This window comes from Triticum urartu, chromosome 7A (genome assembly GCF_056163025.1).
Source record: "Triticum urartu cultivar PI428250 chromosome 7A, HENAU_Tu73, whole genome shotgun sequence".
Taxonomy (NCBI): Eukaryota; Viridiplantae; Streptophyta; class Magnoliopsida; order Poales; family Poaceae; genus Triticum; species Triticum urartu.
In genome coordinates, this window is record NC_141879.1 from 83,910,227 (window position 1) to 83,933,951 (window position 23,725).

At 50.7% G+C, this 23,725-nt stretch overlaps 3 pseudogenes; 1 reads left to right on the top strand and 2 right to left on the bottom strand.

Annotated features, from left to right (window-relative positions):
* Positions 1–802: 802 nt before the first annotated feature.
* LOC147958057 (3-ketoacyl-CoA synthase 6-like) lies at positions 803–20,384 on the top strand (annotated as a pseudogene).
* LOC147958058 (uncharacterized) lies at positions 16,149–17,121 on the bottom strand (annotated as a pseudogene).
* Positions 20,385–21,398: 1,014 nt separating the features above from the next.
* LOC125531220 (3-ketoacyl-CoA synthase 5 pseudogene) lies at positions 21,399–22,892 on the bottom strand (annotated as a pseudogene).
* Positions 22,893–23,725: the final 833 nt, after the last annotated feature.

Here is a 23,725-nt window from a genome sequence, read left to right on the forward strand (position 1 = left end):
TGGTGACATGAACCGGGACTAAAGGGGAGCCTTTGGTCCCGGTTCAAGCCACCAACCGGGACCAATGATGGTGGGCCAGGAGCGAGGCCCATTGGTACCGGTTTATCTCACCAACCAGGACCAAAAGGTCCAGATGAACCGGGACCAATGGCCCACGTGGCCCGGCCGGTCCCCTGGGCTCACGAACCGGGACCAATGCCCCCATTGGTCCCGGTTCTGGACTGAATCGGGACTAATGGGCTGACCCGGCCTGGACCAAAGCCCTGTTTTCTACTAGTGTATGTTACCACATGCTTCTCTTTCTTCATTAATTACATGCCACATCATCTATATTACTTTCACTATGGGTAGTCTTAGGTGCCGAACACACTTGGACAGAGGAAGTGGCTAGTTACTAAAAATAACGGATTTACTAATACCGATCGGTTTGTTGTGGAAAATGCGAAGTCAGTTTAGTACAAACAATGCAACTTGCACGTTTTTCAGAAAACTATAGCTGCATGATAAATTTATATTTTTCATATGGAGGAAAAATCTCAATCAACGGGTGGACCTAACAATAAGTGCATATTGCTGGTATGCCCTTTGTGGTTAAACAGTGCAAGCATTGATGCTAGCCGCTCTGTGTCCACACCCACTTCTCACACAATCCTTTGCTTCTTCGTTATAAATATGTGCTCAGTAATCTAAACACGAAATATAAGCTCTCCACTTTCTCTTTTTGATTCAACTATCGAGTATCACAAGCAGGTCGCAGTGAAGACGTTCACACTCCTTTCATACCCTCCCCGCCACCACCGCCATGGTACTCCTATTTTTCATTTGGCATGATGCTTCCGGAGACATGCGCCTCCTCTTACTTTTTCTGTGCGTAGCTACTGTGACCACCCTCCTATACCTCATTAGCCGTTCGCGCACAGTATACATTGTTGATTATGCGTGTTTCCGGCCTAACTCGAACTACCGCATCAGCAAGGCCGCGTGGATTGAGAACATACACCATTCCCGGTCCTACGACGACAGCGGCCACCTTCGCTTCTTGTCCCGTATTTCTGAACGGTCTGGCCTTGGTGATGAGACCTACCTCCCGCCTTACCATCATCATATCCGGCCGTATTATTGTTTAAGTGAAGCCCGTGCTGAGGCGGAGTTATCCATCTTCACGACCATAGATGATCTGCTCCTGAAGACGTCTATCGAGCTTCATGCAATCGGCATACTCGTCGTGAATTGCAGCCTCTTCAACCCAACTGCATCCCTCACTGACATGATCATGAGAAGATATAATTATGCATCCTCTAACGCCGGGCTGATTGCGGTGGGCCTTGCGAAGGATCTCCTGCAGAACGCTCCCTCTAACGCGCATGAGCTGGTCGTGTCCACGGAGTGTTGGATTAATTATGTATCTATGGGATGCCATTAGTAGGAATTGATTGCAATTAGAACACCCAATTGACATGAACAGAGAAGGATTTAGGGATCCTTTACATGTCATGGGAGTGGACATGATCGCCTGCTCGGTATAGGCGTGATGCAGGGGTGATGTAGTCGAAGCAAAGGTTCTCCATGATGTCCTGTTTCCTTCAGGACACCACCGGCACTGGCCGGGACAGCAGCAGCGGCCGGCTTAGGTCTTCCACGTCGCTGCAGCGCTCCCCCTGATCGGGTGGGGTGAGAATATCGGGAGAAGAGTAAACCTTACGTGAATTGTGATCTCGCAGGTGGCCAGCTCTCTCCCGTATCCTTTTAATATGGCGCAGGCGACACGGGACCCAAAACCTGAGTGGGTTTTTGGGCGCCCCCGATCAGGGCGCGTTAGTTCTGATCGAGGCTCACGTATGTTGGTACGTGGACCCCTTCACTTATCGTTATCCCCTTAATTTTTTTTAGACTAATAGATCTAACTGGCATGTTTAAGCCGTCAGATCAAAACCAATATTCTCCCCCTTGATCGTTAGGCTTAACTTCATTGACCCATTCTACATAGGAATGATGTACCAAAGTGAGGTGTTATAACAGCTTGAAACGCCATAGAACCTCAACACTTATAGCACACCCGCCTATTTCGAAATAAAAAAACATTTTCTAATTGGGGAGTGGTTTATTTTAATGGTCATTTTATTCCAGTATCATAAGGCTTTCAGTAGTCCCATGCCGACAACATGCTCACGAAAAATACTGGGTGGCAAGCCTTTTGTTAGCGGATCCGCAAGCATATGCTTCATTCTTATATGTTTAACATCAATTGTTTGATCCTGGACTCTATCTTTCACAACACGGTACTTTATGTCAATGTGTCTGGCAGCATCACTTGACCTGTTGTTACTCGTATAGAAAACTGTGGGTTCATTACCACAGTACAATAAAATTGGTTTAGATATGCTGTCAACCACTTTAAGTTCGGGAATAAAATTCTTTAGCCATACAGCCTGTCCGGTGGCCTCATAACATGCTACAAATTCTGCTTGCATCGTAGATCCAGCAGTTAACGTTTGTTTGGAGCTTTTCCACGATATAGCTTCTCCCGTGAGTGTGAATATATGACCTGACGTGGATCTCTTACTATCCACACATCCGGCAAAATCAGAGTCTGAATAACCAACAATTTCTAGTTTATCAGTTCTTTTATATGTAAGCATGAAGTCCTTAGTTCCTTGCATATAACGCAAGACTTTATTTATGGCCTTCCAGTAGTCCGGTCCTGAATTTCATTGGTATCTGCCGAGCATCCCGGTTATAAAACATAAATCTGGGTGTGTACACACTTGAGCATACATGATGCTTCCGGCAGTTGAAGCATAAGGAACCGACTTCATCTGATTAGTTTCATATTGGTTCCTCGGACATTGAAATGTCCAAACTTATCGCCCTTAACTATAAGAGCAGGTGAGGGTGAGCACTTATGCATATTGAATTTTTTCAGTACTCTCTCAAAGTATGCCTTTGGAGATAGCCCTAACGTTCCTCTGGACCTATCTCGATGAATCTCGATGCCGAGGACATACGAGGCTTCACCAAGATCTTTCATATCAAAACTGGATGACAGAAAATTCTTGGTCTTATGCAGCGTATCCTTACCTCTACATGCCAACAATATGTCATCAACGTATAGGACTAAAATTGTGAACCTACTGCCTTTAAACTTAACGTATATGCAGTTGTCCACAACATTTTCGTGAAACCAAAAGTTTTGATAATTTTATCAAACTTGAGGTACCATTCTCTTGAAGCTTTCTTCAAGCCATAAATTGATTTCTTTAGACGACATGCCAAATGTTCCTTCCCTTCCACAACAAAGCCTTCTGGCTGTGCCATGTAAACATTTTCTTTTAAGTCACCATTCAGAAATGTCATTTTAACATCCATTTGGTGTAGTTCTAGGTCATAATGAGCTACTAATGCAATAATGATTCTTAAAGAATCCTTGGTTGACACACGAGAGAAGGTTTGCTTATAATCAATGCCTTCTCTCTGTGTATACCCTTTTGCCACTAGCCTTGCCTTGAACCGTTCGACATTCCCTTTGGAATCATACTAGGTTTTGTAGACCCACTTGCAGCCTACTTTCTTAGCTCCATCGGGAACTTCTACTAAGTCCCAAACGTTGTTTGAGCCCATAGATTTCAACTCGTCATCCATGGCAACCAACCACTTGGACGAATTTTTGCTTTTAATGGCTTCCTTATAAGAGGTTGGATCCTCCACCTTTCCCTGATCATTCATATCCTTGTCGGTGTACAAAAAGAGGGGTACACTTTTTGTACCCCTATAACTGTGCACGGGCAGTCTAAGCCACGGGCGCCACCACACTGAGGAAGGAAAGTGAGGTGAGCCAAGGTAAGGCCGAAGCTCAGGAGAAGCAGGACGACGCCAAGACCAAGACCACAAAGAGCAAAGGGGACGAAGCGGACCCCCCGGCAAGATCCTTGTCGGGAAGCGGTTTTAGCAGACCCGGCAAGACCCTTGCCGTGGCAGCTCGCCCCATGCCTACGGAGTGAGTCACCCTTGAGTCCACTGCCCCCTTGGGGCAAAGGATTCGGGAGACATCCCCGCGGTGGAATGAAGATCTTTGTGAAGGCATTCAAGATCAGATACACCCTTTAGAAGATGATGATCCTTGGCGGGATCCCAGCCAAGGAAGACCACAAGGCCCCCGGCAAGAGCCTTGACGGGGATGACAACAGGCGCCACGGAAAGGGCCTTGCCGGGGACGGCCACCATCAGGCCCACGCCAGTCAAACCTCCACCACCGTTCGCATGCAGCTGCCGACCCAACCAGCTGGGAAGGCACCTGCGTGGCGGCATGCAAATCTTCGTGGAGACCTACCACTGCGCCACCTCAGCTGCCTGCCTGCCTACATGGCACCGCGGGCGCCGCTGGCCAGCGCGCATGTCAACACGAGAGGGAGCGGCGACGGACGAGACAGGGCTCTCCCCCGTCCCCGATAAAGCAAGGACACCTGGGCAAGACGCATTAAATGCGCCTTGTCATGTAACACGAGGGATAACCTCACGTCACTGTTCCCTTTCCACCTCCTGTGTGCCACTGTGGCTACCCCTTTCCCTATAAAAGGAGGCCCGAGGCGACCAGGAGAAGGATTGGGCTTTTTGGAGCTCCTCATGCCCCATAGCTAGCTCAAGAACACAGATATACAATCCACCAAAGTAGGAGTAGGGTTTTACGCATCCTCGCGGCCCGAACCTGGATAAACGAACCGTGTGCTATCTGTTGGATCCACTCTTCTCATGACCCCGCGCCCCGCAACCGTAGTAGGGATTCTTGTGATCCCATAGGTGTCGTTCCCACCGACATCTTTGGCGCGCCAGGTAGGGGGCGCAGTTGTGAGAATCGGCTTTAGCAGTTAGTTCGACGCTTCTTCATCATCATGGTGCCCAAGAAGAAGACGACGGTGGCGGTTGGCCCGTCGGAAGCCGGACATCCCGTCCCGACGCGGGCGAGCAGTGGACCGGTCGCAGAAAGGACCCGGGGCACCGTTCGCGAACACCAACACCGTCCCAGCAGCCGGAGTTTGGGAGACGGCGATGTTCGTGCGCCAGGTAACGGGCCGCACGCCGCCAAATCCAAAGACGGAGCCAGGCCCTCCGCGGGTGGCGCGGAGCCTTCCAAGATCGCTACCGCCCCGCCCGAAGGCGATGCGAGGGCCTCCAAGACTCCCACGCCGGCGCCGACGGCACGCTCCTCTCAAATGGCGCGCGGCGAACGGCGCAATCACGCCGAAGACCCCGGGCGTCGCCGCGGGAAGAGCCCCGAGCGCCACTCCCGGGAGGTAAAAGACCTGCCCGCTCGCCGAGGCGCTGGTGAAGATAGCATGTGACCGCGGGGTCGTGATAGAGCTCCTTCTGACATTGTCAGAAGTCGAAGCACGTCGCGATCCATGCAGGTTTCGCTGCCACCAACGCCAGCAGAAGCCCTGGCGCGCGCAGTTGCTCCTCGATTTTCCTCCCACTACGGGGAAACTCGACGAATGGAGAGCCACTATCCGAAGCCTTGTTGCGGTGGCCAACAAAGACGAACCAAGTCCGGTGGAGCCCCCGGGTCGACGCTCCGACGGAGTCCCACGCACCAGTGGCAGGAAAGCCGACGGCACCGCGGCCACGGTGCACTCGCCTCCTCCTTGCCCGGTACCGCGGATGCCAGCCCGTCGCGATGTTGCGGGCGACGAAATCTCCATAGCGTCGTCCGACCCGCGGACCCACCGTGACCAGCGCCAAGTCCTTCGGGAACGAGAACATGAAGACGCTCGAACCACTATCGAGCGCCGGCACGGAGCGCACCACCAGTCAAACAGGCGAGCAGGGCCCACTGTGAACCACCCGGCACCGGAGAGCCCTGGAGGCCTACCTTACGAGGTAGGCTGTCCGGCTTTTACCCGTGAGCTGCGGCAGTTCCAGTGGCCCACTCACCGCACTTTCAAACCTGACGTGGGCGAAAAGTACAGCGGCAAGACCCACCCGTCCGAGTTCCTCGGCATCTACACCATTGCGATGCAAGCTACCGGAGCTCGCGACGATAAGGTGCTTGCGAATTACTTTCCGTTGGCTCTTAAACCCAACGCCATGTCATGGTTGATGCACTTGCCGGTAGACTCTATTTCCTCCTGGTCGGATTTGTGCCATGAGTTTGTGGGCACCTTTACTGGAGGCCACCAAGCCCATGGCCAAGCGAGCGACCTGCACGTCATTCCCCAGAAGGGAGGGGAGAGTCTCCGCAAGTATATACAGAGGTTCAGCCGGATACAGTACAATATCCCTGACGTTCACCCTGCTGCCATCATCAGCGCGTTCCATCAGAACGTGCATAACCGCAAGATGCGCGAAGAGCTGGCAATGAACAAGGTGAAAGATGTAGCGGAACTCTATGTTCTTGCTGACAGATGTGCCCGGGCTGAAGAGGGAAGGAAGTACCCCAGCGAAGACGCCGGCGTGGAAACCGAATCCTCAGATGAAGATACTGCCGCCCCAGCGAAGAAGGGTCGGCGCCGCAACAGGAAGCGCAAAGGTAAAGCTGTGCTTGCCGTCGAGGGATCTGATGACACTGGCTCCACCAAGAAAACCAAGGCAGATGACCCCGGCAAGGAAATTGCCAGATGTGTCGCCTGCCGGGCCTTGGCGGTTGCCGAGAAGCCAGGAAACTCCGACAAGCGATACTGCAAGATCCATCGCACCGAAGGCCACGCTCTCCAAGACTGCCGACAGGTTGAGCTCCTCACTGAGAAGCAGAGGGCTGAATATGAGAGGCGGTACAAGGAGAAGGGCCAAGACGGTGTTGAGGGGTCCGGCAAGAAGTGTGACGGCCAGGCGGGCTGTCACGGCAAGGATAAACAACAGGAGAGGCCCACCCGGGGCCGTGAAAAAAATCCAGAAGACGACGATCATGAAGAGGACGACGAATCCGGCGACCAAGAGTTTCAGAAAGCTACAGAGGCCATGTGCGTCGACGGCGGTGCCTCGCTGCATACTTCTCACCGCCATCTTAAACAGTGGGCGCCAGATATTACAGCGGCAGAGCCGTCGCTTGACGCCCAAAGGCCGCTGAAGTGGTCCAGCACACCTATCATTTTTGACACTGAGGATCACCCTGATCGCACTACTGCGGTCGGGTGCTTGCCATTGTTGGTTTCACCAACAATACGCAACCTCAAGGTGACAAAGATGCTAGTCGATGGCGAGGTCGGTCTGAACTTGATCTCGCCTGCCATGATCGAGAAACTGCAGATTCCTGATGGAGACCTCGAAGAGACGGGCACGTTTCAGGGGGTCAACCCGGGAAGAAGCCAACCTAAGGGAAAGGTCACGCTGCCCGTGACTTTTGGAAGCGACCTGAACTACAGGACGGAGAGGGCCGTGTTTGATGTTGCCAAGATCCCCTTGCCCTACAACGGGATCCTTGGCCGCCCAGCGCTGGCCAAGTTCATGGCGGCGTCACACTACGCCTACAACATCCTGAAGATGCCAGGACCTGTGACGATCATCACCATCCACTTCGATAAGAAAGATGCGCTGATTTGCGCTGACCAATTATACCAGCAAGCAGTTGCAGCAGCTGCCGCCACTAGGGCACTTGCTCCTGCCGCTGGGACCCCGGGAGGGAAGAAGAAGAAGAAGACCGGTGAGACCTCGGACACCCACTCCGGCAAGCGCACCTCTTCGGAGTGTAGCGCTCCCGTCGAGGACATGCCGGAGAGCTCCACCGGCGGAAACAAGAAGCCCATGGCCATACCGCCGGGAACCAAGAAGGTTTCTGTCAATGAGGACGGCACGGGAGGAGCTTTCACCATAAGCTCCACCCTTGACGACAAATAGGAAGACGCGCTCGTCACCTTCCTGCGGGCGAATGTCGATGTGTTTGCATGGCAAGCTTTCGACATCCCCGGCGTTCCCAGGGAGGTGATTGAGCACCACCTTGCTGTCTGTCCTCATGTGCGGCCCGTCAAGCAGAAGGTCAGAAAGCAAGCTTTGGAACGACAAGAGTTCATCACAGAGGAGATCCGGAAACTGGAAGCAGTGGGTTTGGTAAGAGGAGTGCTCCATCCAACGTGGTTGGCCAATCCGGTCGTAGTGCGCAAGGCTAATGGGAAGTGGAGGCTGTGTATTGATTACATAGATATCAATTCCCCTTCCCGTTGCCGCGCATCGACCAGATTGTTGACTCCACAGCTGGGTGTGATCTGTTGTCATTCCTTGATGCCTACTCCGGCTACCACCAGATCTTCATGACAAGAGAAGACGAAGAGAAGACAACATTCATCACCCCATGTGGTACGTATTGTTTCATACGGATGCCTTTCGGGCTGAAGAGTGCTAGTTCGACGTTTGCGAGGGCGGTCCAGATTGGTTTTGAACCCCAGCTCCATAGAAATATGGAAGCTTATATGGATGACATAGTGGTCAAAACCAAGGACAGGGCAACCCTCATACCGGACTTGCAAGAAACATTTGCAAACCTGCGCAAGATCAATCTCAAGCTAAACCCTGAGAAGTGCGTCTTTGGCGTCCCGTCCGGCAAGCTTCTCGGATTCTTTGTGTCACAGCGTGTGATAGAGGCCAATCCGGACAAGATCAAAGCTATAGAGCAGATTGAAGCACCCAAGCGAATCAAGGATGTGCGTCGGCTTGCTGGTTGCATCGCCGCCATGGGCAGATTCATTTCCAAGTCTGCCGAGCGCGCCCTTCCCTTTTTCAAGATCCTGAAAAAGGCGGGCCCGATGGAGTGGACGCCAGAAGCCGAAGCAGCATTGCAAGATTTGAAGAAGTACCTCTCCTCCGCGCCGATACTGGTTGCGCCTAGGCCACAGGAGCCGTTGCTGCTATACCTGGCGGCAACGAACCAGGTGGTCAGCGCCGCACTAGTGGCGCAGAGAGAGGTTGGCGACGAGGTAATGGCAGCGACAGAGCCGGACACCACCAATGCAGAGACGACACAACCAGTTGAAGTGCCGCCGAAGAAGAAAATGATGCAGCACCCGGTGTACTTTGTCAGTTCCCTCCTGCAGGGAGCTAGATCAAGGTACTCCGGCATGCAGAAACTGCTCTTCGGCCTTCTTATGGCCTCGAGGAAGCCGCGTCACTACTTCCAGGCACACGAGATCACTGTCGTCACTCGCCTCCCTCTGCAACGGATATTGCACAATCCAGATGCAACGGGAAGAGTTGTGGAATGGGCACTGGAGCTGTCCAGCTTTGGCCTCAAGTTTGAAAGTACTTCGACGATTCAGAGCCGAGTCCTGGCGGAGTTCATTGCGGAATGGACCGCAACACCTGATGAAGAAGCCCAAGAGACTGCTCTCCCCGGCAAGGAGGCAAGTTGCAGTTGGATCATGTACTTCGATGGAGCTTTCTCCTTACACGGCGTCGGGGCTGGCGTACTGCTTGTCGCGCCCACCGGAGAGCACCTCAAGTACGTGATCCGGATGCACTTCCCCAGGGAGGTGTCAACAAACAATACGGCAGAGTACGAGGGGCTGCTTGCCGGTCTTAGGATCGCGGCGGACCTCGGAATCAAGAGCTCATCGTCAGGGGCGACTCGCAGCTCGTCGTCAAGCAAGTCAACAAGGACTACCAGAGCCCGTTGATGAAGGCCTACGTCGATGAAGTGAGAAAGCTGGAAGAGTGTTTCGACGGTATACAGGCTGAATACGTTCCCCGAGCGGAGAAGAACGATATCGCCGATTACCTGTCAAAATGCGCTGCCCTCAAGCTACCTGTGGAACCAGGTACCTTTATGCTCCAGCTAACTCAGCCATCCGTTGATCCATCAAAAGAGCAGAACAAGAGGAGGAAATCAAGACCCGGCAAGTACTTTCCCGCCGAGCTCCCCAGAGCCGCCGGCAAGGATGTTGCCAGGGACACTGAGCCCTCCACGGGACGGCTAGCTCCGGCGGAGCGTCAAGCTCTTGCCGTCGAGACAGCCGTTCCTATAGCGGAGGAAATGCCTTTAGTCCTCGCCGTTGAGCCCCAGGCTCCAGCGTGGGCACAACATACCGTCCGATTCCTCCAAACAGGGGAACTTCCTGAAGAGCAGGAAGAAGCGGAAAAGGTAGCCCGTCGCTCTACCATGTACCAGTTCATCGATGACGTCCTGTACAGAAAGAGGCCGAACGTTGTGAAATTGAAGTGTATCCCTCGGGAGGAAGGACTGGAGCTGTTGGCGGAGATACACGGAGGCATATGTGGATCCCACATCAGATCAAGGGCCCTTGCCGGCAAGGCTTCTTCTGGCCCACCGCCCTCCAGGATGCGATGACACTAGTCACCAGGTGTGAAGCGTGTCAGTTCCATTCAAAGAAGCTTCATCGGCCAGCTCAAGCCCTTCAAACCATTCCTCTCTCCTGGCCCTTTTCGGTCTGGGGGCTCGACATACTGGGCCCTTTCCCCCGCGCTGTCGGGGGCTTTGAGTACTTGTACGTTGCAATCGACAAGTTCACAAAGTGGCCGGAGGTGGAGGCAGTGAGGAAGGTCACAGCTCAGTCAGCCGTCAAGTTCTTCAAGGGACTAGTGTGCCGTTTTGGTGTACCCAATAGGGTCATCACCGACAAGGTACACAGTTCACAAGCCGCACCTTCATGAAATATATCCAAGACCTCGGCAGCAAAGTCTGTTTCGCTTCCGTTGCTCACCCACGGAGAAATGGTCAAGCTGAGAAGGCAAACGCTGAAGTACTGCGAGGATTAAGGACCAAGACCTTTGACAGGCTGCACAAGAGTGGAAGGCGCTGGATTGATGAGTTGCCGACGGTTCTTTGGTCGATCAGGACGATGCCAAATCGAGCCATCGGCCAGACACCCTTTGCCCTGGTATACGGGGCAGAAGCAGTTCTCCCCACTGAACTCATATACGGGTCACCTCGAGTGCTCGCTTATGATGAGCTTGAGCAAGAGCAACTGCGGCAAGATGACGCAATGCTCCTTGAGGAAGATCGTCTTCGGGCGGCTGTGAGAGCAGCACGCTACCAGCAAGCCTTGTGCCGCTACCATAGCCGCAAGGTTCATGCCTGAAGCCTTGAGAAAGGCGACCTTGTTCTTCGGCGCGTTCAATCGGCCAAGAATTCCAACAAGTTGACGCCAAAGTGGGAAGGCCCTTATCGGGTAATACGAGTCACCAGGCCTGGCGCAGTCCGCCTGGAGACCGAAGATGCCGTTCCGGTGAGTAACTCCTGAAACATTGAGCATCTTCGCAAGTTTTACCCGTGAGGCGCGGCTTGTCGGGCCCCCCGGCAAGCCACATTTTGTACAAGCATTGCCGATGATGCATGTAACCCTTTGTACAAAGCCAGGCGCAGACCCTGAGCACAAATAAATGAAGCGCTGGCGCCCTAAGTTATAGCATGCATGCTAGGTCAAGTCTCGTCCTTGGTTAGGGTTGATAGTGCTTAGCGGCGACTAACCCCTAGCTTAGAGGTCGAGTGTGCGTCTCTTTGTCTTTCTTTTGTCTTCTTTGGTTCACAGGACACACGGATATCCGTGCCGAACCACTTGGGGAGGAAAAGAGAAGAGGGATAGACCAGCATCTAGACCGGCAAGCCAGTATTGCTGGGGGCTGCAAGAGCAAAGTTTCACCCACGGAAAACCAGAGTTGCCGGGGGCTACAGCTTCAGATAAGTTCTTCATCCCTTATCATGCATTCCCTTATGGACTGAGGTATGTGAAACCTCGTTTTTCCTAAAGCTACCGTGCTCCCCTAACTCTAGGCCCCAGGGCTCATTCCTGGGGCCAGGTTTGGTCGTAGTCGCGGCAGCGAGAGGATGAAACAAGGAGCCTGAACCCACCTCATCCCTGCCTCCACCAAAGGTGTGAGAAAGGTCGAGCGAAGTGGGGAGACGGCAAGGCCTGTTGCCGGGCAAGGAAATGTTTGTCTTAAAGATATCAAGGATTTACTCCTTGTCATGGGTTCTACCCACAAACAAATGACCCGGCAAACATTCCTTTTTCATTAAAACATTCCACTCAGGTACACTCCATAGGGAATGAAAAACATGAATAATGGGATTACAAGTTTTAAATTCAGCTATGGCCCGAAGGCTTACAAACTAAAAAGAGATAAGGTGCCCGTAATCCCTTTCTTGTCCCTTTCCTCAGGAGGCAGGTTAAGGAGACGAAAAGGGCAAAAGGGGCGCCTAGGCGAGCTACGGGCGGCAGAAGACACCAAGAGAACATCTCGGTGGCCGTCCGAGGGCTGGATGGTGATGGCGGCACCGAAAGCAGAGCTTGAAGATGAGGCGGCAGGACGTCAGCATGCGTCGAAGGCGTCGGTGCCCGCGTACTCCGACTTGACGGCCTTGCCGCCGGCCCTCTTCCTCTTCCGCGGCCTCCCAATGCCAGCCGCCCAAGGAGACGACCCCGAGAAGTTCAGGGAGCCGGCGACGCGGATGATGGGGTCGCCGGTGCCGCACGGAGCGGCACCCGACACCTAATCGGACCCGTCATCCTGCCGCCTACTATCCTCGTCGTCGCTGCCGCTGTCCTCCTCGTCACTCCCGCCCGAGGAGGAGTCTTCACTATCAGAAGATCTCTCCATGCAGCACCTTGCATGGGTCCCAAAGCACCCGAAGACCTTGACGGAGAGAAGGCCACCCTCCATCAGCTTAAAATGGAGAGTGAGCCCCTCCGCCAAGCGGTGGATATGGGCAAACGTCTTCCATCCCCGACGGAGATACATCACGTGAGGGGCGGGGAAGTCGACGCGGGCTCGCGTGCCACTGATCCCGCAGCCCCTCATGCGCAGCCACAACGACTCCGGCAGATCCAGCTCCATCTCCCGCGTGAATGGAGTCGGGAGACGAAGGCGACGGCGAGGTGGCCAGCGCAGCCTGATGAAGAACTCGCAAGGGTCATCCCCAATGTGGCCCTCCACGGGGGGAGGAACTACCGGCGGAGGCGAGGCCGGCGCGCCGCCCCGTCCTCCTCTTCCCCGAGCGCCTCGGCCTCGCCCACGGCCTCGCCCCCTCCCCCTTCCCCTCGCGGCTGGCTCTGTCGCCGCGGGTGCAGGGGAAGAAGGGACGCATTGTCGAGGGGCGACCCTCGCCGCCACCGTTGAAGGACCAGGATTCCCTCTCTCCATGACGAATGGGAGGTGGGAGCAGAAGCTAAAGGAAGGAGGAGATGAAGGAATGCGGGACGCCATCCCCCCCGTTCTTTATAAAGGAACGGAGTGGGGGCTCGGCCGCCCCGCTCAGCCAATCAAGACGCGGAAGGCGCAGGGAACTGGAACCGACCCGCGGCGGCCCGGTTTCCCGCCTCCACCGTTCGCCACCCCAAGCGCATGAAAGCCACGTGGCGGGCGTGCAGGACCGAGGCGACGGGTGAGGCGACCTCTCCCCACCCCGTGATCGTGGGGAGTGGACGCCTTGAAGACCACGCCCCGGCCCCGTTCAGTAAATGGGCCGCGCCTCCATGCCTCCCTCCGTTTATGGGGAAGGCGCGAACCGCCCCCTTTACTATGACGTGATGCATGCATGCAGAGCTCAGCCCCACGCATGCCGCCCACGTCACACACGCCTCCCCACGTCGCACCACGCGCGGGAAGCATGGGAAGCGCAGCGCACGAAGGGACTTACCGCGGTAAAAACCGCCCCGCCTGCCCGCGCACCGTTTTTGGGCCTAGCCCAACGACGCGATTGTGCTTACGTGTGGTCCAGGCCCCGGGGCTCCTGTCGGTGTACAAAAAGAGGGGTACACCTTTTGTACCCCTATAACTGTGCACGGGTAGTCTGAGCCACGGGCGCCACCACACTGAGCAAGACAAGGGAGGTGAGCCAAGGTAAGGCCGAAGCTCAGGAGAAGCAGGACGACGCCAAGACCAAGACCACAAAGAGCAAAGGGGACGAAGTGGACCCCCCCGGCAAGATCCTTGCTGGGAGGCGGTTTTAGCAGACCCGGCAAGACCCTTGCCGTGGCAGCTCACCCCACGCCTACGGAGTGAGTCACCCTTGAGTCCACTGCCCCCTTGGGGCAAAGGATTCGGGAGACATCCCCGCGGTGGCATGCAGATCTTTGTGAAGGCATTCAAGATCAGATACACCCTTTAGAAGATGATGATCCTTGGCGGGATCCCAGCCAAGGAAGACCACAAGGCCCCCGGCAAGAGCCTTGCCGGGGATGACAGCAGGCGCCATGGCAAGACCCTTGCCGGGGCCCCGGCAAGGCCCTTGCCGAGAACACCCGTAGGGCCACCATCAGGCCCATGCCAGTCAAACCTCCACCACCGTTCGCATGCAGCTGCCGACCCAACCAGCTGGGTAGGCACCTGCGTGGCGGCATGCAGATCTTCGTGGAGACCTACCACTGCGCCACCTCAGCTGCCTGCCTGCCTACATGGCACCGCAGGCGCCGCTGGCCAGGGCGCGTGTCAACACGAGAGGGAGTGGTGACGGACGAGACAGGGCTCTCCCCCGTCCCCGATAAAGCAAGGACACCTGGGCAAGATGCATTAAATGTGCCTTGTCATGTAATGCGAGGGATAACCTCGCGTCACTGTTCCCTTTCCACCTCCTGTGTGCCACTGTGGCTACCCCTTTCCCTATAAAAGGAGGCCCGAGGCGACCAGGAGAAGGATTGGGCTTTTGGAGCTCCTCACGCCCCATAGCTAGCTCAAGAACACAGATATACAATCCACCAAAGCAGGAGTAGGGTTTTACGCATCCTCGCGGCCCGAACCTGGATAAATGAACCGTGTGCTATCTGTTGGATCCGCTCTTCTCACGACCCCGCGCCCCGCAATCGTAGTAGGGATTCTTGTGATCCCATAGGTGTCGTTCCCACCGACAATCCTCGATCATGTATGTGATATAATCATATGATATGGCTTTTTTTCTCTCACAACGTGGCCTGCCCACAGGAGGTGGTGGTGGAGGAGGATCATTATTCTGAGGGTCATCTTCATTACCCGACTGGTGATGCTCTTCACCTTCTGGATTGACATTAGTTTCAGGATCACCATCAGCCTCAGGACCTGAAGTACTAGATTGAGGACTAGCATGAGACGTCACTACACTTTGTAGTGGCAAAACAATCTCTTGGATAGTCGGGGATGGAACACACACCCGTTTCTCCTCAAGATTGATCTCCCTTATTTCGGTGGCTTCGTTATCCTCAAAAAATACTGCTTGTCGAGTCTCCACATACTTGGTGGTGTGACCCGGACAATAGAAATGATATCCCTTTCCCCTATGAGGGTATCCAATGAAGAAACAACTAACCGTCTTTGGATCTAATTTCTTAAGTTGTGAATTGAAAATTCTAGCCTCAGCGGGACAGCCCCATACACGTAAGTAATTAAAACTCGGTTTCTTTCCCGTCCACATCTCGTAAGGTGTGTTCGGTGCTGCTTTAGTAGGAGCGAGATTTAGCACATGTGCGGCCGTCTTTAATGCGTCCATCCATAGGCTGACTGGTAAACTTGCATGACTGAGCATGCTTCGCACCATGTCCATAAGTGTGCGGTTTCGGCGTTCAGCCACGCCATTTTGTTGAGGTTCACCAGACATTGAGTATTGGGCAACAATTCCATTCTCAGATGGAAACTTAGCAAAAGGTCCTGGAATTTGCCCATAAGGAGCATGCCTACCATAATACTCTCCCCGCCGATCTGATCGTACAACTTTTATTTTAGTGTTTAGTTGGTTCTCAACTTCGGCTTTGAACACTTTGAATTTGTCCAAAGCTTCCGATCGATCACATATAGGATAAATATATCTGTATCGAGAAAAGTCGTCTGTGAAGGTAATGAACGAATCAAAACCATCCATACACTTAACATTAAGGGGTCCACATATGTTAGTGTGTGGGAGTTAAAGGACACCAGTGGCTCTTACCGCTCCTTTCTTAATTGTTTTTGTGTATTTACCTTTTATACAGTCAATGCATTTGTCTGCATCAGAGAAGTCTAATGGAAGGAGTACGTCATTTTTAATAAGTCTTTCAATTCTCCCCCTCGAAATGTGGGCTAAACGACGGTGCCACAATTTCGAAGAGGTACTCATACCCTTCCATTCCTTCTTAATATTACATACATCACTCACATGCAGGATAGAATCATTTAATGATAACATATATAATTGGACTTGTCTGACGTCGAGGCCTACGTTCTTATTACAATAATGCAAAACAAATTGTTTGTTCCCAAACTTGCTCTCACATGTTATCATCTAGGCAGGAGATAGAAATCAAATTCCTACTTAAGGTAGGGACATAAAGAACATTATTTAAATGAAGACGGAAGCCAGTGTGGAGTTCTAAGGTGATTGACCCTATGGCTTCAACATGAACTTTGACTCCATTTGCCACCATAAGTCTTCTTGCCCCCTTGCCATGGTTTGGATTATATTTGAGTCTTGCATAGAATTAGCAACATGAGAAGTTGCACCTGAATCAATCCACCAACAGGTAGTAGAGTAATCAACATATAGCATTTCATCAGCGAAAGTAATTTCATCAGTACCTTTCTTCATCAACCATTTGAGGAATTCCGGACAATCTTTCTGATAATGGCCCTCATTCTTGCAGAAGTTGCACTTGTTGTCTTTAGGCTTATCGTCCACCTTCTCCTTTGCTTTATATGAGTTTGATGATTTTTTTTCTTAAAGAACTTCTTTTATGGTTGTTGCTTAGAAGAGCTTGCTCCATTGTGTTTTCTCTTGGAGGAGCCAACCAAAAAGGCTTGGTCCTTTCCTTGCCTCTTAATCCTCTCTTCTTCCTCGACAATTCTTGGAGATATCTCCGCGATTGTCCATTTCTCTTTAAGAGAGTTATAGTTAATCTTAAATTGATCAAACTCTTCAGGGAGGGAGTCCAAGATCATGATGACAAGGAGATTATCATTGAGCTCACATTGTAATGCCTTAAATTTGTTATAAGCATTCACCATCTTTAAAATGTGAGCCCTAACAGTACCATCATTATTATACTTCCCAAGGAGCTTGTGAAAAAGTTCTTGCGCATAAACCTTGTCGGAGCCTTTGAATTGCTCCTCCAGGGCTGCCATGAATTCCTTAGGAGTATCTTTCTTGGGTAGTGCCCTAATTATGTCAGGTGATATGGATGATCTCATCACAAGCATAGCAATGTGATTTAACTTTTCCCATATTTCCATCTTGGAATCATAAGTTTTCTTTAGTTCAGCATACCCCGTGACACCAGCAGCGGGAGCCACGGGTTTATCCTCCCGTAAAGCATAATCAAACTGATGGACGGCTAGGCATAATTCCATCAAATTCTTCCAACGAGGGAAGTTACTACCTGTCAACGGTTCGACAGTAAACACACCGTAAGCTGTAATGAACATGAAAGAGGTTATGAGTAATTGACATGAATATGAAATTTGACGTTGGCAAAATAAAATAGACATGCCATGTATTTAATTTCAACTCCATGTCAAAACACCGTTGGGCAAAAAAAACATGGAATTAAAATATCATAAGTGATGACTCATAATAATAAAACAACATTGGTCCGAATTAAAATCAGAGTCATTTCATTCTCAATTTAGACATCAACATAAGAAAAATATCATTATTTTTTATGTCTAAAAAAATTCATCATGCAAGCACATAATACATCCTGAATAAAATATCTCGTTGGTTCAATTTTACCCAGAATAATAGCATGTTTTAATTTATTATTATCTCAGATATTTTCTAGCTAAAAACAGTGCAAAAAACATAATGTGTATTAACTTAAAGTGCACTGGAAAAGACAGAAAACGGCCAAAAGATATGTGCCCGAAATACCCACAGCTACACGTAAAACAGTCCATCCCAGCAGCAAAACACGTAAAAAATCGCTGGACTGTAAATACCTGGTCCGCAGCCCACGATCAAAATTGGCCCATTGAGCGCCCGAAGGCCCGAGCCGGTGCTCCCCGTTGCTGTGAGCTGCCCGATCGAATCGGACGGTCAGCTTCGCACGTGGTCGGAACAAAACCGCCGCACAGAGCCAACCCTAGGTCATTCTTCCCCTCCTCCCCCGCATTTCTCGCTCCCAAGACCGGCGGCAGCTTTCAGCGGTGGTTCGAAGCGCACCGGCCTTGGCGGCGCGGCGGCTGCGCTCGCTGGAGGAGCGTGCAGCGGAGTCATTCCCACGTGCTTCTCTGTCGAGCGTGGCTCTGGCGTTCGTGCGCATGGCACATCAGGAGGGCAAGATGGGGCGTCGGCCACCGCGTCATGAAGAGGTCGACGGCGGCGTGCGGGGCGACGGCCCATACACGCGCACGTCCGTAAGAGCGGCAGCATGGCGCAGGAGCATTCCGCGCGTCGGCCAGGGCACGACGGCGTCTCCGCCCTCGCACAACGGTGGGCGCTGTGCGGGCCCCGAAGGGAAAAGGCGGCTACGGCGCATTTGGTGAGCATTTCTTCTCATTCTCCCCAAAATCGTATTCATCAGTGCTTAATTGGTGAAAAAAACATGCCTAATTGAAAAAATTAGGGCTCTACCGAAATTGGGGATTTGTCTTCTAGGGTTCTTCAACATGGGGGGTTGCTACTGTATGTGTACTATGTATCCATCTGCCTTCTAATTTGCTAATCCAAACGGAATCAAAATACTTAAAAGATGATCAATTTTAATTAATAGAAACTTAATCATGAGCATCAATTCCTCAGCGGCTTAATTATGACTGATTGAGCATAATGGCAGTAGAGATCCGTGGCAAATTAGAATACAACATGATGATTTACAAAGGACATTAGAAAAAAATAGCAGCATACATATTGGGATAACCAGGGGCTCAGATCCCATCTTAAAACATAAAACCCTAATCATGAGATTGATCTACTGATCAAAGTAGGGTTCTAGTACAATCATGTAGGCCACTGATAACATTGTTGGATTAATTATGCATCTATGGGATGCCATTAGTAGGAATTGATTGCAACTAGAACACCCAATTGACATGAACAGAGAAGGGTTTAGGGATCCTTTACATGTCACGGGAGTGGACATGATCGCCTGCTCGATGCAGGCGTGATGCAGGGGTGATGTAGTCAAAGCAGAGGTTCTCCTTGACGTCTTGTTTCCTTCAGGACACTACCGGCACTGGCCGGGGATAGCAGCGGCGGCTGGCTTAGGTCTTCCCATCACTGTAGTGCTCCCCCTGATTGGGTGGGGTGAGAATATCAGGAGGAGAGTAAACCTTACGTGAATTGTGATCTCGCAGGTGGCCAGCTCTCTCCCGTATCCTTTTAATATGGCGCTGGCGACAGGGGACCCAAAACCTGAGTTGGTTTTTGGGCGCCCCTGATCAGGGCGCGTTTGTTCTGATCGAGGCTCACGTACGTTGGTACGTGGACCCCTTCACTTATCGTTATCCCCTTTTTTTGTTAGACTAATAGATCTAACTGGCTTGTTTAAGCCGTCAGATCGAAACCAACACGGAGATTTTGACTGGTGTCTACTACACCGGGAGGAAACGCGAAATGCAGCTGACCAACAGTTGTTCCGCATTGGCTCGGCAGTGCTCCTCTCAACGTCGAGTACACAAGCTCGTTTTGAGATGGCGCACGTAGTTCGGAATTGCACCAGCTCCCAAGACGGTGCATACAGATGTGTATCTTATGAGGAAGATGACCAGCGAATTCTTGGTCTCAATTTATCCCAGGATCTTGTGGATGTCGCTGGAAAGGCTCTCGGGCTAACATCACCATGGTTGGACCGCTTGTTCTTCCATTCCCAGTCAAGATTGATTTTCTGCTCTCGTTCATCTCACAGAAAGTGCTAAATGGAACCACCAAGCCATACGTGCCTGAGTTCTGCAAAGCTTTCGAGTATTTGTGCATCCATGCAGGTGGACGGGTTGTAATCGATGTTGTGCAGCGTAGCCTCTGCCTGCTTGATGAGCATGTTGAGCCATCAAGGATGACACTTCACAAGTTTGGGAACACATCGAGTAGCTCAGTATGGTATGAGCTGGCATACAGTGAGGCCAAGGGTTGAATGAGGAAGGGGGACCGAGTTTGGATGATTGGATTTGGCTCCGGATACAAGTGTAACAGTGCAGTGTTGAAGTGCATCCAGCCAGCAAAAAGTGCTGATAATGCATGGCAATATTGCATTTATCGCTACCCAATAAGTGTTCCTAAGGAGGTGTAGAAAATGCTATTATTTTGGTCATCTAGGACTATATTTACTCCTGTGGACTTTGTGTTATCTCGTTGGCATACCGCATGGTATATGCAGCGAATAATTTTAGGTTGGGATTTGTCGGTTGGTGATGTGTCAAATGGGAAAAATGATTTACTATGTTTTCTTTTTAATGTTTGGCAGCGCGTCATATCAAACTCAGCTGCTCTTTTGCTGAGTAATGTACACTTGCCTGGTCATGGTAACTTGTGGGTTTTGATGATGCTTTATTGGAGATGATTGCATTATTGCTGACGTGCTTTGCCTGGTCCTACTTGCGTTGTTGCATTCCAGTTGTCTGCGAGCCAACGTTAGATGGTTGATGCTAATAATCGGAGCAAAACACAATCACCAGCCAGCAACCGAACACCTAAAATTTCATTTGCCAACTCGTAAGATGCTCATCTATGCAACCATACTTCTACTACTGAATTTCTGATCCACTCATCTATGGGATACATTGCCCATACAGTTGGGTCTGCTATCCACGTTCTCTCTTGGTTATACCGCGCAATGGGCAATGCCTCCAGCTCTTGATAAGTAGAGAAGGGCCAAAGATGGTTAGGGTTGAAAATTTCCAGAGCTAGTCGTTTTCAAAAAATTCCGGAGCCAGTTGTTTTCATGCAGGGATTATCCCTCGTTGGCATGATGTGGAAAAAATATATCGCACAAGTGAAGTTTGTCGCATTTTGCAAGTTGTTGTATTAAACTGAATCCACATGACAACTTTATGTACTGTCAGTGTAGTTACCTGAAATGATAGATTGGTATAGCCAATTTTACGTACTCCCTCCGTCCAGAAATACTTGTCATAGAAATGGATACAAATGGATGTATCTAGAACTAAAATACATCTAGATACATTCATTCCTCGGACAAGTATTTCCGGACGGAGGGAGTACATGATAAATCATTTTTTTGCATACATGATCTCTTGTGTTCTGTAAGGTTCACAATTGGTCAGGCATTTGTCCTTAAGTTCTCATACTATATCATACTACTCTATGTCATAATATGGTGCATCTTAGTTTTCCCTTGCGTCAAACTTCATAATTTATGGCCAAATCCTTAGATTTTTTTAACTATAATGTCAAATCATTACCCTTAAAGTCATTCTAAAGTATTTAAATGCACTATATTTTGACATGGAGGCGCTTGTATATTTACGAATTTTCATATTTTTGGAAAACTCACAAGATGTATTGGACACGCAATAGTGTTGTCCTATTATTTGATTATCTAGTAGTAGACCAAATTACTCCTATGTATTTAACCATTCTTGGAGACGTCCACCGGGTAATGATGGATGCAGCTAACCCAGGGTCCATCCATACCTGAAGATGGTTGTATACACACCCACCCAACAGTGTTGCACTCGTACCCTGCACCAAATCCGATCATCCACACCCTGTTTCCCTTTTTCATCCAGCCTTTGGCCTCGATGTATGATAACTCATACCACACCGATGAGGTCGACTGGTTTCCAAAACGATGCAGAGTCATCTTTGATGGCTCAACATGCTTGTCTGATAGATTAAGACCATGTTGTACTGAGGTGATAACTGCTGGTCCACCAACATGGATGCAGAAATGCTCAAATGCAACGGAAAAGTTAGAGATGTATGGCCTGATCGTCCTCCAACGGAGCACTTTTTTCGCCACATAGAAGAACAAAATCTTGAGAAGCTCTGATGCCGGTAGGACAAGAGGCCCGGTTGTCATTATATTGGCCTTGAGTGCATCCTTAGCGACATCCATAAGATCTTTAGAGAGAGCAATCCCTAGGTTGCCCTTGTCATCTTCCTCTTGATAAACACACTGGTAAGCAACGTTGTTTGCCGCTGTGATCGTCCGCGTGAAATGCCCAAGCCTAAACCGAGCCATGGATCTAGAAGTCGACAACAACTTTGCAGCACCGCCTATGCGGAACAAGATGTTAACCAACTGCATGGAGCGCTTATTTCCTCCATAGTAAGATGGCCCAATGGTCTCCGTCGACACCACCAACACATGCGACCCCCAAGGCATGACCTGCAACATGTTGCTTGCGAGCCCCACTGAGGTCACCGCTGCAGAGCACGCCATCCCAGAGAGGTTGATGACACGAAGATCACCTCGCAACTTGTATCTGTTCACAATCATGTCAGCCATGGATGGTACCGGGCTAAATGCACCGCAGTTCGTGATAAGAGCACCAATCGCACCGCAGTTGATGTGTGTCTTAGCCATAAGGTCATCGATGATAGAGAAGACGACCAACTCTACTTCGGCGCGTGCTTCATCAAGCCCACAATACGGATGTATATAATGATGCACAGGTGGGGCACATGTATGATCGCTCATGCCCGAGCGCTCAAGAATAGTAGCAATGAAGTTAACTGTAGAATCATCGAACAAAGGTGAGAGACGCGCATGCTCGAGGAATGTTGCCTTTGTTAATCTTAAGTTGGAGCTTGGCCGAAAGCAAGCATAGTCAACAAGGTATACAGCTCTACGATGGAGTGAAAGGTAGACGGTAGCCATGATGATCAGTAGAACAACGACAAAGAGTATATGGATAGGACAAATAACACTAGGTTGGGGCACAATGCCGAGCGCAGCGGTAAGCCATGGTGCAACTTTTTTTAGGGCGCTAGCTCCGAGTGTGGTTGTGGTAACAATTGGAAGGACGAGGTTGTAGGCAGTGCGATTGTACAACAAGTTGAGGCGCTTGAGATGAGACCGCAAACTCATGTTGTTGCTGGTAGCGTAGTTTACCTTCATGAGACCAGGATGCAACCGTAAGGGGGTGAGATATTTATACAAGGCACATGATGTACTCTGTAGTGTTGTACTAGTGCTTCTAAATATTTTCGAAAAGTCTTCAACTGTCCAAGCGTCAACTGCGCCTTGTCCTTCGACCTAATCTCAAAGAACGTTTCTCTGCACACCGAATCTTCCATAACAACATTCATACCATCCGAGGAATATGCAACGTCATAGGCTAACGGGGCATCCGGATAAAAGAATTCTGCAATAGTAGATGTGCGACGATAGTTGTACTACGTATGAGACCTTGCATGCCGACTTCTCAACTACTCCACAGAATATTATTCATGTTGCCCAATAGCGTAGCCCATGTTTTTCATATCACGCTGTAGGAGCACTCTCATCCAGATTATTAAGGGGACATTAGAACAGTAAAGATTGAAGATGGACAAGAGGTTTTGAACGTAATAACAACTAAGACTACCCATGGTGGGAGTAACATAAGTGGTAACATCATATTTATGTAGGCAAAATAGATGATGTGGCATTTAATTAATAAAGAAAAAGAGGCATGTGGTAACATAGGTAGGCACTGTAAACATTACACATATCAAGAAAAGATGAGTCTACAACATAATAAATGAAGTGATGCATGGCACAACACATATGTTACTATCCACTGTGGAAGTGGTAACATAGACTAGTAACATATTCATGTTACAGGTTATTTCCCGCTGTGAGTCTGTGAATAGTCTAACTGTTTTCTTGCGTTCGCTCATGGTGACTTTTCGGGTCGGAATTCAAGTGCAACAGCTGCTTGTGGCATGTGAAGCGCGATTCCAGAAAAT